At 39.0% G+C, this 16,165-nt stretch overlaps 1 protein-coding gene and 1 pseudogene across 2 annotated transcripts in view; one reads left to right on the top strand and one right to left on the bottom strand.

Annotated features, from left to right (window-relative positions):
• The window catches only part of LOC109489792, a 9,879-nt pseudogene extending 8,083 nt beyond the window's left edge, over positions 1–1,796 (bottom strand).
• The window catches only part of TBCA (tubulin folding cofactor A), an 80,445-nt gene that overhangs the window by 8,463 nt on the left and 55,817 nt on the right, over positions 1–16,165 (top strand). The gene's annotated exons all lie outside the window — the stretch shown is intronic.

The raw sequence follows: 16,165 nt of genomic DNA, 5'->3' as shown, positions 1-16,165 counted from the left end.
TTAATAATAACTAGCCCACAACCCTTAGAATATAAATGCTTGAATGTGTGATCTGTTTATTCCAGCATTCCATTTCCTATAATGATGTGTTTTATTTGCCCAAATAGAGCTGATTTACATTTTATTTTTTTTTAGGAGAGACTTAAAAATTTTTTTTTTTTTGCTTTAGAGAGAGAGTGGAGGGAAAGGGAGAGAGTCTCAAGCAGACTCCATGCCGAATGTGGAGTCCATCACAGGGCTTGATCTCACGACCCTGAGATCATGACCTGAGACAAAACCAAGAGTTGGATGCTTAACCTACTGAACCACCCAGGGGCCCCTAGAGATTATTTTTAAATAACATCAATCATATGACTGATCCAGAGATCATTTATTTTGTGGCTTCACTCAGAACCTACATCTTTGTGTCACTTGGTATAGTGTGGCACATAATAAATACTAAGTCTTTCCAGTGAACAAATGAAGGCACGTAATAAATACTCAACAAAAGTCTTTCCACTGAACAAATGAATGAATTGGACCTTATTCTGTAAGGATTTTTTTGATATAATAAGTGGTAGGGAGCCATTGGATCAATTACAGTAGAACAGTATAATAGTTACTATAGCTATTTATTGTTGCAGTTTGAGTTAAGCAAATGGAATCCCAGGCTCCACTTAATACATACTACATATGGGAACGGTAGGCAAGTTATTTAACTTTTAAAAGCAATGGTTTTCTTAGCTGAAAAATGGGCTAATGGTAATACCTTTCTCATATTGTTGTTAGGAGAATTAAATAAGGTAATCATGTAAAGCATTTGGCCCAAAAGCCTGATTGGTAGTAAATGTTTAATTATGTTAACTGCTGTTATTATTATCATCATCACCATTCTGTGGATATATAAACAGTGTGGATATAGGAAATAAAGATGAATGATCTGATCCCCTGGAGAGACTGTGAAACTTGCTTTCTTTTAAATTGTGATAAAAATTTGCTTTTTAGTTGTTTGTTAATGTTCATTGATTGGCTGCAGAGCGAAAAAGGAGGAATATGAAGCTTGTGTTTTTGAGTCATCTATAGGACTTTGTAATGGCCATCTTTCTATAAACTGCTGAGGCAGTGATGCCCTACTTCCCCTAAAAATCTGTTTATATCAGTGACCTTGTCTTTTTAACAGTTTAAAAAATACTGTATCAATATTATTAACACAATATGACAAAGCCAGTTTCACTCTTAGTGCACTTCTGTAAAGTTTATTGTAGGGGAGGGTAGTCAAGGGAGTTTTTGAGAGCTGTTATTCTAAAATGTATAAATGATTACCACAACTACAAAAGACATTCTTACTTTTTTTTTTTTTTTTACCAGAACATGTGTTTTGTGACGAATCATTGAAATCCTTAAGATGAACTAACTGGGTGCTGCAACAGCTGCCCTCTTGGGTTTGGGTGTTGTTCCTTCATGAATCTGTGCCTGAATCTGTGGTATACAATTTTTAGGTGCCTCATTCAACTGGTTCCAGTATATTTCATCTCATAGCTTTGGTGCTCCTGTTACACTTTCTCTTCCACTTGTCAAGATAGCCACATTTGCCACAGGTTGACTTCTGAAGGCGGTAGAGCTTAGAGCCACAGCAGGGGCACAACGCGTGTGTATTACTGCTATACTTCCCCAATGATGAAGCACCCTTCCTCATATCTTTTCTGTGGCTGAGACCAAAGAGTAACATTCTTACAATTCTAATGCTAGATTATAGTTATTTCCAAACCTTTTATCTTTATTTTTGATTTTTATCTTTGCGGGTTTTTTTTTTTTAAGGATTTATTTAAGAGAGAGAGAGAGGGGCGCCTGGGTGGCACAGTGGTTAAGCGTCTGCCTTCGGCTCAGGGCGTGATCCCGGCGTTATGGGATCGAGCCCCACATCAGGCTCCTCCACTATGAGCCTGCTTCTTCCCTCTCCCACTCCCCCTGCTTGTGTTCCCTCTCTCGCTGGCTGTCTCTATCTCTGTCGAATAAATAAATAAAATATTAAAAAAAAAAAAGAGAGAGAGAGAGAGCTTGCACAAGGGGGGAGGGGCTGAGGGAGAGGGAGAAAGAAACCAAGCCGACTTGAGTTGAGCATGGAGCCTGATGCAGGGCTTAATCTCACAACTCTGAGATCACAGCCTGAGCTGAAATCAAGAGCCAAAGGCTTGAGCGACTGCACCACCCAGGCACCCCAAGGTTTTTATCTTTGGTTTTTAACTGAGTTCCCTGTTTATTGTTGTCATTGAGATCCTTTAACTTGTGCTAAAGAAGTATCTTAGGGATAGGTATATACATATGCTCTCAGAGTTGGTCTGTAAAGGTTATCCAAACAAGTAGGCATCTACTTTTTAACTGAATGACCCTCAGGTTCTGAACAGTACTAAATGGCATGCTTTTAATATGGCTTCCATTGCCTGAAAAACATCTGTACTCTATGAAATTTTTGAAGACTTGTAAATCTACTGAAATGTATTTCCACTTAGGTTACTGGTACAGCATTGCAGTTTTGATGTCCAGACCTAGAAGGTTAAGTTCTAAGGATTCTGAATTCTGTCGAGATATACAAAGATTTTCTTAAGGCCATGCAGTTTCTGTCACCTTTTTAGGGACCAGAGGGATGGTGTCTAACACATTGCTTTTCACAAAGTAGGCATTTAATACATACTTGTCAGTTAAGTTAAGGAATGGAGGAAATTAGAGAAGAGGTCAGTTATATGCAGGGGAACAGCTCAAGAATCTGGAAAAAGAAGTTTGCTTTATAACAGTGAGAGAAGGAGAAAGTTGGTGAATACTTAAGCTTCAGGAGCAGCAAAACAGCTGTAAATAATCTCAGCCTTCAAAGACTTGTCAGGATAGTACTTTTATTAGAGAAACGAGAAAATAATTTATAACAAGGACTTGTTTACAGTATTTTTAAGCTATGTTGGAAACTACTATAGAAAAATTTTTAATTATTAAAGTTCGATCAAGAAAGGTTTTGTAGTTTACCCAGAACTAACCAGAACACTGTCTCCCTTTGATTCTAATTTAATAGAGGTAGGTGCGTGTCTGTGTGTGTTACTGTTCATTGTTAAGTTACTTACAAAAATACCCATTCCAGGGTTTTTGTGGGGTTTTTTTTGAAATCTAAGAAAAATAGTAGGGTTATAGGTGAATTGAAGTCTTATTATGAACAGTAGGTAGTATTTCAAAGAAACTAAAATAGCAAAGTTTTGGGCTCGGTCCTTAAGGAATCTGTGCTGTTAAGTTATGCAGTGTACATGTATCTGAGTATTTATTCTTAGAACTTCAAGTATCACCTTATGTAAATCCCTGATCTCTAGCTTCATCCTGAACTTTAGACTCATTTTAGAGTACTGAATGCATGCCCTTATTTTAGTTTTCACCAATTCTGTTTTCACTCCATCTGATTTCACTCCATCTGACATCAAATTAATTACCTTCTCAAATGTGATCCTCTTCACCTGTTTTCTTTTATGCAGAAAAATAATTATTATTTTTAAAAAAACTTGTTTCTTTTCTTTTTTTTAAAGACTTCACTCATTTATTTGACATGAGGGGGAGCGGCAGAGGGAGAGGGAGAAGCAGGCTCCCCACTGAGCAGGGAGCTTGATGCGGGACTTGATCCCAGGACCCTAGGATCATGACCCGAGCTGAAGGCAGATGCCTAACTGACAGAGCCACCCAGGTGCTCTGAACAATAATTACTTTATGTATAAAAAAAATCTAGAGAAAACACAATAAACCTGAAATGAAATACTATAGGTACATTTGAAGTGCCCCTTTCTGAGTCAGTTCCTCTCCCTCTTTGCCTATAATTTTTATTCTGAATTTAACCGTCATTTCCATGCATATTTTAAACTTTTAATTTATATTGGAGATACATAAACCATATTATAGTCTGTCCTGTGAACTTACCATTATATATCAAAATATATCTGAAAGGATACTCAGGAAACTAGTGATATTGATTGTCTCCTGGGAGGAAAGCTGTATAATTGGAGGGAGGACAAGAATGGGAGGAAATTCCTATAATTTTAAATTATGTTACCTATCAAAATATAAATTAAGAAAATTTAAATTGTAAATAGTATAACTTCATAAATATTCATACCTATTAAATATTCCTATTTAACTATAGGACTCTTTTCATGCATATTAATGTTGCTGTTTTTAAGACTTCGTCGTGTTGAAACATGTAGCTCTAATTCATTCTCTTGTGTGACTGTTTTAGTGGTTTTTTTCATTCTCATGTTGATGAACATTTAGGTTTTTTGTGTGTAATGTCATTGTTTTTGAGACTTACTGTTGGAACATGTAGCTCTAATTCATTCTCTTCTGTGAATGCACTAGTGTTTTTTTTTCATTCTAGGCTTCATGGATATTTAGGTTTCTTTTCCAATCATTTTTCACTTTTACAAATAATGCTGCTATACAGTTAATTATGGCTCCTACTGCACATATATAACAGTTAGTGTAAGGCAGAATTCCCCCAAGGAGTGCGCTCTGAGTGGATTATAGGTGTATCGAGATACAGCTTTCCTTTAACCTTCAAGATGGCCAGGTGTGGCAAGAACAACCATGGGATTATATGAGGGAAGAGCCTTTCAGACTGAATCCATGGTAAATACACAGGCTTGAAAAACAGAGCAAGGGTGGCTAGTTTGAGGAATGGTAACCAACTGAGATATAAGAAGACAGGGATGGTAGACACACCAAAAAGTAGGAGGGAGAGGGTACAGTTCTTATGGGGTCTAGTTTGTAAGGATTTGGGCTTGAGTCTCAGATCAGATGATACCACTTCTGTAGAAGTTCCCCTGTCTGTGTTCTCAAAGAATTTTGTAGTTTTTGGTAAGATAGTACTAAAAATACATTATCCGTTGAATTCACTAGACTAGTAATTTCCAAAGTATGGTCTGGGAGTCTTTTGGGTTCCCTGAGACACTTTCAGTGTGTCTGCAAGGTAAAAGTTATTTTCATAGTAATACTGAGACGTTATTTGCTTTTTTCACTTTCATTTGCTCACAGTTTTACAGTGGAGTTTTCCAAAGGCTATACGGTATGTGATAGTGCAACAGATTGAATGCAGAAGGTATGAAAATCTAGATGCTTCTATTAGTACAGCCATTTTTAAAATTTGCAAGAGTGTAAAACTTTGGTTAAGTGAATTAAATACATATAATTGTTTTAATTTTTAGAACTTTAAAAAATTTCGTAATTTTGATTTCTAATACATACAATAAGCATTAATAGAATTCATATAAATAAAAGCTTCTTGGGGTCCTGTGATAGTGTGATTTATAAAAAGAAATATATGTGTGGTCTCCCTTCCCTTCCAGAAAAGAGCTCCTAAAACTCTTGGAATTTTCTAAATGAAGAGAGCAATAAAGATCTTTCTTTGTGTTAAGGAGATGATTTTTGGAAAGCCCCGAGGTGACTAACTGAAGGTTGGGACTGTTGTCAGGGAACCAACTCTGGTTAAAGGGTTGGAACTTTTAGTCCCATCCCCTGACTTCTAGGGATGGGAGAGGGGCTGGATGTTGAATCCTCACCAGTGGCCAATGAGTTTATCTTGCTTTTTTATTTTACATAATTTTATAATTTGTGTATTGCTAAGGAGTTATATTTAATTATTTTTTAATTTGTAAGAAGAGTATTTTCTGGGACTTAGTATTTTTTACTATATGTTATATTGGTAAGATTATCCATGTTTTTACATTTCGATGTAATACATTTATTTTGACTGTTGTATATTATTTCATTGTGTGTTAATACCGCAATTTATTTACCCATTCTTCTATTCAGTGGACCTTTGGATTTGTTCCCGTTACTATATTTCTATGTACGTTCTTATTCATGTCTTTGGTAATGATACATGAGAGTTTTTCTTGGATATTTTTCCAGGAATGGAATGTCGGGTGACAGGTATATGAATGTTCTACTTTGTAAAATCATGCCAAAGTGTTCTCCAGAGCAGTTGTACCATTTTACATTCTCAGCTGCATTGTATGAGAGTTCCTTTTGTTGATCCACATCCTCTCCAAAGCTTGGTAGACCTTAATTTTACTCTAATACTGTTTTTATTTACTTTTCATTTTGTAGAAAAATTATTTTTTTCAACAAGCATCCCCACAGATAAAGAGAGTAAAGGAGGTATGAAGTTTCAGCCCCCACTACATACTTAACCACCTCCTTCTTCCTTGTCTAGAGTAATGCATATGCCTCAGGCAACCCAGGGTTTTTTTTTTTTTTACCTGGTGAAAAGGGGTAGTTCTTTGGAAAGATCCTTTGGAAAGTTGTCCGTTTCCAGGACACTGCATTCAGTATTGAATGCCTGGGGAGTGAGGAGAGGCTTGCAGGTGGAGGTCTGGGTAATGGGTCCTGAAAATCCACTTGGTGCTGGGTTGAGCAGGAGCTAAGGCTGAAGGCGGCCAACAATATTACTTTCTAAATGACCTTTTCCATGTTATTATGTTCTTTTTGTTTTTTCCCGTGTTTATTGAGATTATTTTACATATAACATTATTTTAGTCCAAGGTGTACAACATAATTATTTGATGTGTGTGTGTAGCAAAATGACTACCACAGTAAGTTTAGTTAACATCAATCACCTCACATAATTTTTTTTCTTATGATGAGAACTTTTAAGATTACTCTCTTAGCAACTTTCAGATATATAATACAGTATTGTTTTGGTGGTGACCATATGTCATCATGCTGTACATTACATCCCCAGAATTTATTTATAAATGGGAGTTTTTACCTTTTGGCTACCTTTACCTGTTATTCCCCCACCCTTATCTCTGGCAGCCACCAATTTGTTCTCTGTTTCTAGGAGTTTGGTTTTTTTTAGATTCCATGTAAAAGTGAGATCATACAGTATTTCCCTTTCTCTGTCTGGCTTATTTCATGGAGCATAATGCCATCAGTGTCCATCCATGTGTTGCAAATGGCAGGATTTCCTTCTTTTTGCTGTTGAATAATACTGCATTTTATATGTGTGTATATAGAGTTGATCTTTGAACCGTGGGGGGGTTGGGACACTGTGCAGTTGAAAATCCACTTACACCTTTGATTCCTCCAAAACTTTACTAATAGCCTACTGTTGACCAGAAGCCTTACTGATAACATAGTCAATTAACACATATATTGTGTATGTATTATATACTGTATTCTTACAATAACATAGGATAGAGAAAAGAAAATGTTATTTAAAAAATCATAAGGAAGAGAAAGTACATTTACAGTACTATACTATATAAAAAAAACCCCACATATAAGTGAACCCATGCAGTTCAAACCTTTGTGTATCAGGGCCAACTTATATACAGCACCACATTTCCTTTTTCTCTTCATCTGTCACTGGACATTTCGGTTGTTTCCGTGTCTTTGTTATAGTAAATAATGTTGCAGCAAATATGGAAGTACAGATATATTTTTGAGATAATGATATCTGTTCATTCTCATACATGATACCTTAAGTTCTTAAGTTTGGCACAGCACTTATAGAGGATTTTAATTTATTCGTGATAATGTTTGTTAACTTACACCATAAGTTTTGTAGTTGTCATTATCATAGGTTTAAAAGTCTAGCAGATGTACATACCCCTAATCTTCACTACTTGTCCCCCCAACCAAAAGCAAGGGTTTTTTTCCATTCATTTATATTCATTTATATATTCTTTTATATATCCTATATAGGTCTTAAAATAGAAACTTTAAAAAAATTTTTATTACTCTTTTAAACCTTCATGGCATTTCTAGTACTAGATTAAATAAAAGTAGTCTCAGGAGCCAACTTTGGCTTTTGTTCATAAAAAGAATAATTATTCTAATGATTTTCTGTCTTTTACATGGGCAATATTATACATAATACTTTGTGATGACTCTGGATCTGGATTTCATACATCTTGTAGTGAACACTATGGCTACTTCTTCCATATCTTTTTTTTCTGGTCTTGATATCTGCCTGTATTTTCATGCCAGTAGCCATCATTCTTACCCATGGACATGTAGCCTGTGTTGTTTGAGAAAACTGCTCCACCTCCATCTGTTTTAGCCAGTCAGATTCCATTTCCTGGTGACAGAAATTCTTTCTAGGTGGATATGTGATTTAGGCTGATCTAAACAAGGTACATTTCAGAGCTCTTGCTTAGAATCCTGGCTCAGAGTACTCGGTGGCTGGCAGCCTTCCGTTAGCTCTTAGGGAATCTGGCTTTGGGATGAAATTTGTATTATGGATGGCAGAATGACATACAAAGGGAAATTTCTTGATGCTCTTGTTAACTGCTGAATCAGACAACTTGAAGTATATCCTTCCTTGGATGTTAGTTACACAAACCAAGAAATTCCTATAGTGTTTTAATTCCTTAAATTGAAATCATATTACTTGCAGTTGAGTAGTAATTGAGATCCTTACTCTAATTTCTAATTTATATATACGTATGTATAATATAAGGAGGAATTTCCTTTACTGAACTGGCTAGAGATTGCTTTCTCTTCTTTGTCTCTCCCTCCCCCCCACCTTTCTTTCTGTCTTTTTTTTCCTCTCTCTATTTTTGTTTTTTGTTTTGTTTCGTTTTGTCTTGGGTTTTTTTGTAAATTCTGTTGTCATTTCAGGCTCAACTTTGGCCCGTTTTCCTCCATTTCAATGTCCTATTGAGGTCTTATCCTCCGTATAAGAAGGAGGGAAGAACTGTAACTTCCTTCAACCCTCCCCTTCACCTCCCAACTGTTTTTGTCCAGTTCAGTGCTATTCCTTGGGGGGGGGGGCCGATGAAAGAGAGAGGAGGAGGAAGAGGAAATGTCAGATTAACCTATCTTGCCTTGAAATCCCAACAACCCTTTGTTCTCACAGACTCTGCCCTTACTTCTGTTCCAGTTGCTTATCCTACCCTAGGAGGTAAGAGTCACCACTTCTGTGGCAAGGACTGTAATGAATTAGGAGGCATTCTTGTCATTGAAATTCTGATTTTTTTTCTTTTTTTATTTTTCTTTTTATTTTTTAATTTTTTTTATTATGTTAGTCACCATACAGTACATCCCTGGTTTCTGATGTAAAGTTCGATGATTCATTAGTTGCGTATAATACCCAGCGCACCATGCAATACGTGTCCTCCTTCCTACCCATCACCAGCCTATCCCCTTCCCCCACCCCCTTCCCCTCTGAGGCCCTCAGTTTGTTTCTCAGAGTCCATAGTCTCTCATGCTTCCTTCCCCCTTCTGATTACGCCCCCTTTCTTTATCCCTTTCTTCCCCTACCGATCATCCTAGTTCTTATGTTCCATAGATGAGAGAAATCATATGATAATTGTCTTTCTCTGCTTGACTTATTTCACTTAGCATTATCTCCTCCAGTGCCGTCCATGTTGCAGCAAATGTTGAGAATTCGTTCTTTCTGATAGCTGAGTAATATTCCATTGTATATATGGACCACAGCTTCTTAATCCAGTCATCTGTTGAAGGGCATCTCGGCTCCTTCCATGATTTGGCTATTGTGGACAATGCAGCTATGAACATTGGGGTGCATATGGCCCTTCTCTTTACTACGTCTGTATCTTTGGGGTAAACACCCAGTAGTGCAATGGCTGGGTCATAGGGTAGTTCAATTTTTAACTTTTTAAGGGACCTCCACACTGTTTTCCAGAGTGGCTGTACCAACTTGCATTCCCACCAACAATGTAGGAGGGATCCCCTTTCTCCACATCCTCTCCAACAAGTTGTTGTTTCTTGCCTTGTCAATTTTTTCATTCTAACTGGCGTAAGGTGGTATCTTAGTTTGGTTTGGATTTGAATTTCCCTGATGGCTAATGATTTTGAACATTTTTTCATGTGTCTGTTAGCCATTTGTATGTCTTCATTGGAAAAGTGTCTGTTCATATCTTCTGCCCATTTTATGATTTGTTTATTTGTTTCTCGTGTATTGAGTTTGAGAAGTTCTTTGTAGATCTTGGATACCAGTCCTTTATCTGTGGTGTCCTTTGCAAATATATTCTCCCATTCCGTGGGCTGTCTCTTAGTTTTTTTGACTGTTTCCTTGGCTGTGCAGAAGCTCTTTATCCTGATAAAGTCCCACAAGTTCATTTTATCTTTTATTTCTCTTGCCTTTGGAGATGTGTCATGAAAAATGTTGCTTTGGCCAGTGTTGTAGAGGTTGCTGCCTATGTTCTCCTCTAGGATTTTGATGGATTCCTGTCTCACATCGAGGTCTTTCANAAAGTTGGTCTGTAATTTTCCTTTTTGATGAGGTCTTTGCCTGGTTTGGGGATCAAGGTAATATTGGCCTCATAGAATGAGTTTGGTAGCTTTCCTTCTGTTTCTATTTTTTGAAATAGCTTTAGGAGAATAGGTATTATTTCTTCTTTGAATGTTTGGTAGAATTCCCCAGGAAAACCGTCTGGGCCTGGAGTTTTATTATTTGGAAGGTTGTTTATCACTGACTCAATTTCTTCATAGTTAATTGGCCTATTTAAGAAATCTATTTCTTCCTGTTTCAGTCTTGGTAGTTTATAGGTTTCCAGGAAGGCCTCCATCTCTTCCAGATTGTTTAGTTTTTTGGCATATAGCTGTTGATAAAAGTTTCTAATAATCCTTGCAATTTCAATGGTGCTGGTCGTNGCCCACTCCCCCTGCTTGTGTTCCCCCTCTCGCTGGCTGTCTCTCTCTTTCAAATAAATAAAAATCTTTCAAAAAAAATCAGTTTCTTCCTGTTTCAGTCTTGGTAGTTTATAGGTTTCCAGGAAGGCCTCCATCTCTTCCAGATTGTTTAGTTTTTTGGCATATAGCTGTTGATAAAAGTTTCTAATAATCCTTGCAATTTCAATGGTGCTGGTCGTGACCTCTCCCTTTTCAGTCATAATTTTAATAATCTCAGTCCTTTCTCTTTGTTTTTGGACAAGTTTTGCCAGTGGTCTATCAATTTTATGGATTCTCTCAAAGAACCAGCTTCTAGTCCTGTTGATCTGCTCTACTGTGGTTCTGGTCTCTAATTCATTGATTTCTGCTCTAATCTTGGTCAACTCCTTCCTTGTCAGTGGGTTAGGCCTGTCCCTCTGTTGCTGTTCCAGTTTCTTGAGGTGAGAATATAGAAACTGCATTTTAGATTTTTCTATTCTTTTGAGTGAGGCTTGGATGGCTATGTATTTCCCCCTTAGGACTGCCTTTGCAGTATCCCATAGGTTTTGGACCGTTGTGTATTCATTCTCGTTGGTCTCCATAAATTGTTTAATTTGTTTTTTGATTTCCTGGTTTATCGAGTCATTCTTGAGCAGGATGGTTCTTAGCCTCCAAGTGTTTGAGTTTCTTCCAGGTTTTTCCTTGTGGTTGAGTTCCAGTTTCAGAGCGTTGTGGTCTCAGAATATGCAGGGGATAATTTCAGTCTTTTGGTATCGGTTGAGACCTGTTTTGTGTCCCAGAACATTGTCTATTCTTGAGAATGTTCCATGGGCATTTGAATAGAATGAGTATTCTTTGGTTCTGGGGTGTAGTGTTCTATATATATCTATGAGGTCCAACTCGTCGAGTATGGCATTCAAAGCCTTTGATTCTTTGCTTAGTTTTTGCCAGGGTGTTCTGTCTATTTCTGATAGTGGGGTGTTGAGGTCCCCTACTATTACTTGTATTTTTTCTATATGTCTCTTTATTCTGGTTAAGAGTTGGCTTGTGTATCTTGCTGCTCCCCTGTTGGGGGCATATATATTAATAATTGTCATATCCACTTGTTGAATACTTCCTTTAAGAATAATATAGTGCCCTTCTGTATCTCTCTCTATGGTCTTTAGTTTAAAATCCAATCTATGTGATATGAGAATTGCTACCCCAGCTTTCTTTTGAGGTCCATTTGCATGAAAGATGGTACTCCATCCCCTTACTCTAAGTCTGAATGCATCTTTGGGTTCAAAATGAGTCTCTTGTAGACAGCAAATGGATGGGTCATGTCTTTTTATCCAATCTGCAACCCTGTGGCGTTTTATGGGAGAGTTTAAGCCATTTAGATTGATAGAGATTATTGACAGATATGATTTTAATGATGCCATTTCTCTTTAAAGTCTTTGTATCGGTTGTGACTTGCTGCTCTGTATCACTCTTGGGGCCTTTTTACCTTTATAGAGCCCCCCTTAATATCTCCTGTAGGGCTGGTTTCGTGNGTGGTACTCCATCCGTTTACTTTCAGTCTGAATGTATCTTTAGGTTCAAAATAAGTCTCTTGTAGACAGCAAATGGATGGGTCATGTCTTTTTATCCAATCTGCAACCCTGTGGCGTTTTATGGGAGAGTTTAAGCCATTTAGATTGATAGAGATTATTGACAGATATGATTTTAATGATGCCATTTCTCTTTAAAGTCTTCTATCGATTGTGACTTTCTGTTCTGTATCACCTTTGGGGCCTTATTACCTTTATAGAACCCCCCCTTAATATCTCCTGTAGGGCTGGTTTTGTGGTTACGAAATTGGTCAATGACTGGTGATTCTGGAATGTCTTTATTTCTCCATCAATTCTGAATGACAGCTTTGCTGGATAAAGGATCCTTGGCTGCATGTTTTTCTCTGAAAGAGCTTTAAAAATGCCCCCCCAAGCCTTTCTCTCATTCCAGGTCTCTGTAGACAGGTCTGACGTAATCCTGATACCTTTGCCTTGGTACGTGAGAAATTTCTTTGCCCTGGCCGCTTTCAATACTGTATCCTTGGATCTAATATTTGCGAATTGCACTATGACATGCCGTGGCGTAGGTTTGTCCTGGTTGAGCTTGGATGGGGTCCTCTCTGCCTCTTGGACACGAATGCTTGTTTCCCTTGCTAGANACCCCCCCACCCCTTTCTCTCATTCTAGGTCTGTGTAGACATGTCTGACTTAATTCTGATACCTTTGCCTTGGTACGTGAGAAATTTCTTTGCCCTGGCCGCTTTCAATACTATATGCTTGGATCTAATATTTGCGAATTGCAGTATGACGTGACGTGACGTGGTGTAGGTTTGTCATGGTTGAGCTTGGGAGGGGTCTGCCTCTTGGACACGAATGCTTGTTTCCCTTGCTAGATTAGGGAAGTTTTCAGCTACAATTTGTTCAAATATCTCTTCTAGACCTCTGTTTTTCTCCACCCCTTCAGGGATGCCGATGATTCTGACATTGGATCGTTTCATAGAGTCAGTAATCTCCCGTAATCTACATTCGTGGGCGTGGATTTTTTTAAGACCAGCTTCTATTTTCGTTTTTTCCTCTACTAACCCATCCTCCAATTCGCTGATACGTTCTTCTGCCTCAGTGACCCTGGCCGTCAGAGCCTCTAGTTTTGACTGTATTTGGCCCACTGAGTTTTTAATTTCTGTCAGATTCGCTCTCATTTCTGCCCTTAGGGATTCTATATTCTCAGCAACGCTTTCTCTGATGCTTTTTTCAAGTTTACTCATCATCTTGACCATTGTTGCTCTGAATTCCATTTCTGATAATTGGGATACATCCGTATGTATTAATTCTGTGGCCGAGGCCAATTCTGTGGCAGAGGCCACAGACTCATTATCTTTTCTTTGCTGGGGGGGACTTCTCCTTCTCGTCATTCTGATGAAGAGAGATTGCAGGGTTGTCCAGAGCCCAAGTGTTGANATTCTCATTAACATTTTCGTTAATACTTTTTCCAATCTACACATCATCTTAACCATTGTTACTCTGAATTCTGTTTCTGATAATTTGGTTATATCCATATCCATTAGTTCTGTGGCAGAGGCCACAGACTCATTATCTTTTCTTTGCTGGGGGGGANTTTAAGATTTTTTTTTATTTATTTATTCGACGGAGAGAGAGACAGCCAGCGAGAGAAGGAACACAAGCAGGGGGAGTGGGAGAGGAAGAAGCAGGCTCANTTGCAGGGTTGTCCAGAGCCCAAGTGTTGACTGGGACCCAGGCCGTGCGCCCTTGTTTTATAGAGATCTTAGGGATGTGGGCTTCTTCCTTAAAGAGTTTATTTATTTATTTGAGAGAGAGAGAGACAGTCAGCAAGAAAGGGAACCCAAGCAGAGGAGTGGGAGAGGAAGAAGCAGGTTCCCGGTGGAGAAGCCCGATGAAGGACTCCTTACGGAGCGTTGTGATCACACCCTAATCCGAAGACAGGTGCTTGGTGACTGCGCCACTCAGGCTCTTAGCAATGTGGGCTTCTTGATTTTTCAGCCTGCCTTCTGGGGGAGGGGCCTGCCGCGCTGATACTCAGGCAACCCGTTTGGGTAGAGTCTCTGTGTCCCTTGCGAGGGGGGATGGGGANCACGTCCCCTGCGAGGGGGGATGGGGATGGGCACACTGTGAGCCGGTATTTCCAGGCTCTTGTTCTCTGGTGGCTTTCCCTGGCAGTCTGCTGTGCCTCTTCTGTGAGTCAGAGCAGCAGTGGCCGAATCTCAGCCTCTGTCTCAGAACAGAGGGATCGCGGACCGTTCTCCACTGATGTTCTGGCCACTTTAACTCTGTTTCTGTTGGTGCTGCTCAACCCTGCAGCGTCCCGGGATGTGCGCCCCACACCCGGCGTCCCAGCCCTCACTTCCAGGGCCGGCACGTCTCTGTCCTTTGTATTTCTAACACTGCCAGCCACCCCCGTGCATTCCCGGAGCTCCTGGTCTCAGTCTGGTTCCAGTGAGCACACCGGAACTCCGTTTCAGTCTGGTGGCACACGTTCCCGGCTCACGGTCTCAGTCTGCTCTCTCGCGGGTGCCGGTCTGTGAGTCTGCCCGCTCCCCAGTGCAGGTGGCTACCGCTTCCCGGTGTCTGAACGCGGCGGCTCCCTCCCCCTTCCATTTATCTTCCGATATCTGTGCGCAATTTCACGGCTCCCCGCTTTGTACCTCAATACTCAGCGCTGGAGATGTTCATTTGTAGAGATCCAGATGTATCTTCCTGCGTCTCAGGCTGATTCTGTGGATGTTCAGGCTGGTCTAGTACCTATCCAACTCGATAGGGGACCGGCTGAAAAGGGGTCCCCTATTCCTCCGCCATCTTAACTCGGCAGCCTGATTTTTTTTTTCTTATAAAAAGCATAATTGTACATGGTATACATAGTATTCTGTCAAAAGTATTTCACACACATTGAATATGTAAGTAAGGTTAACTAGGCTTTTATGAGACAACCTACAAAACTTAACACCAGGTATAGCCTTTTTCTTATGGAAAACATGTCTACTGAGATCTCTAGAAATCTGATTATAATAAACATCTTTGCAGTATAACTGTGGCCCTAATTGGAAAATGCTTGAACTACACTGTGTGATAACTTGGTTTCATGTGTACTTTAAATTTTTTTCTGTCTCTTGCTTTTTATTGTCACCCATTTATTTATTTGTCTCTTACTATTCCTGTTTTTAATAACTTCTCTTCTGTCTCTCTTCCTTTTGCTACTGCTAATCTATTTTAGAGGAACTCAGAGTGTTTCTACTGATTTCTAGGTAGTGATGTGAAAATTCAGATTGTCAGAAGTCTGCTAATTATTGCTTTACTTGGACTAGACTTCTTTCTCTAGCTACCATAATATTGTACATTAATCTCTACCTGGATAGAAGCTCCATAACCAGGGATACATTCTCCAGAGGCCTGGCACAAAAATTGGTACAATTTTGATAAGTATTGTAAAATGAATGAATTACTTACTCTCTGTGACATTTTAAGTTTCTTGAGAACAGAAAAGTGTCTTATTCTTTCATCTCCCTTTAATATATTTAAAAGTACTTTAGAACAGTTTTTTTTAACTATTGCCAGAAAAGATGTGGTACAAACTCCAAAGGCACAAAAAGATATGCAGCAAAACATGAGTCTGCTACCCCTGTGCACTAGCCACCCAGTTTTGCCCTCTTGGAGCCAACTTCATTACTCACTTCCGTGTATATGTATATCCTTTTAGAGATATTTTGTGTGTGCACAAGTATTTACATTTATGTCTTTAAAAACAAAGACAAAGAGCGCCTGGGTGGCTCAGTTGGTTAAGCATCTGCCTTCAGCTCAGGTCATGATCCCAGGGTACTGGGATCAAGCCCCACATTGGGCTCCCTGCTAAGCTGGGAGTCTGCTTCTCCCTCTCTCTGCTCATGCTATCCCTCTGTCTCTCTCAAATAAGTAAGTAAAAATTTTTTTAAAAACCTTAAAAATTAAAACAAATGATAGTGTACTTTCTAGACATTGTTGTGCAC

This window comes from Ailuropoda melanoleuca, chromosome 3, assembly GCF_002007445.2.
Source record: "Ailuropoda melanoleuca isolate Jingjing chromosome 3, ASM200744v2, whole genome shotgun sequence".
In the NCBI taxonomy this organism is placed as follows: Eukaryota; Metazoa; Chordata; class Mammalia; order Carnivora; family Ursidae; genus Ailuropoda; species Ailuropoda melanoleuca.
Note: the sequence above shows the minus strand (reverse complement) of the source record. Positions and strands in the feature narration are given on the sequence as shown.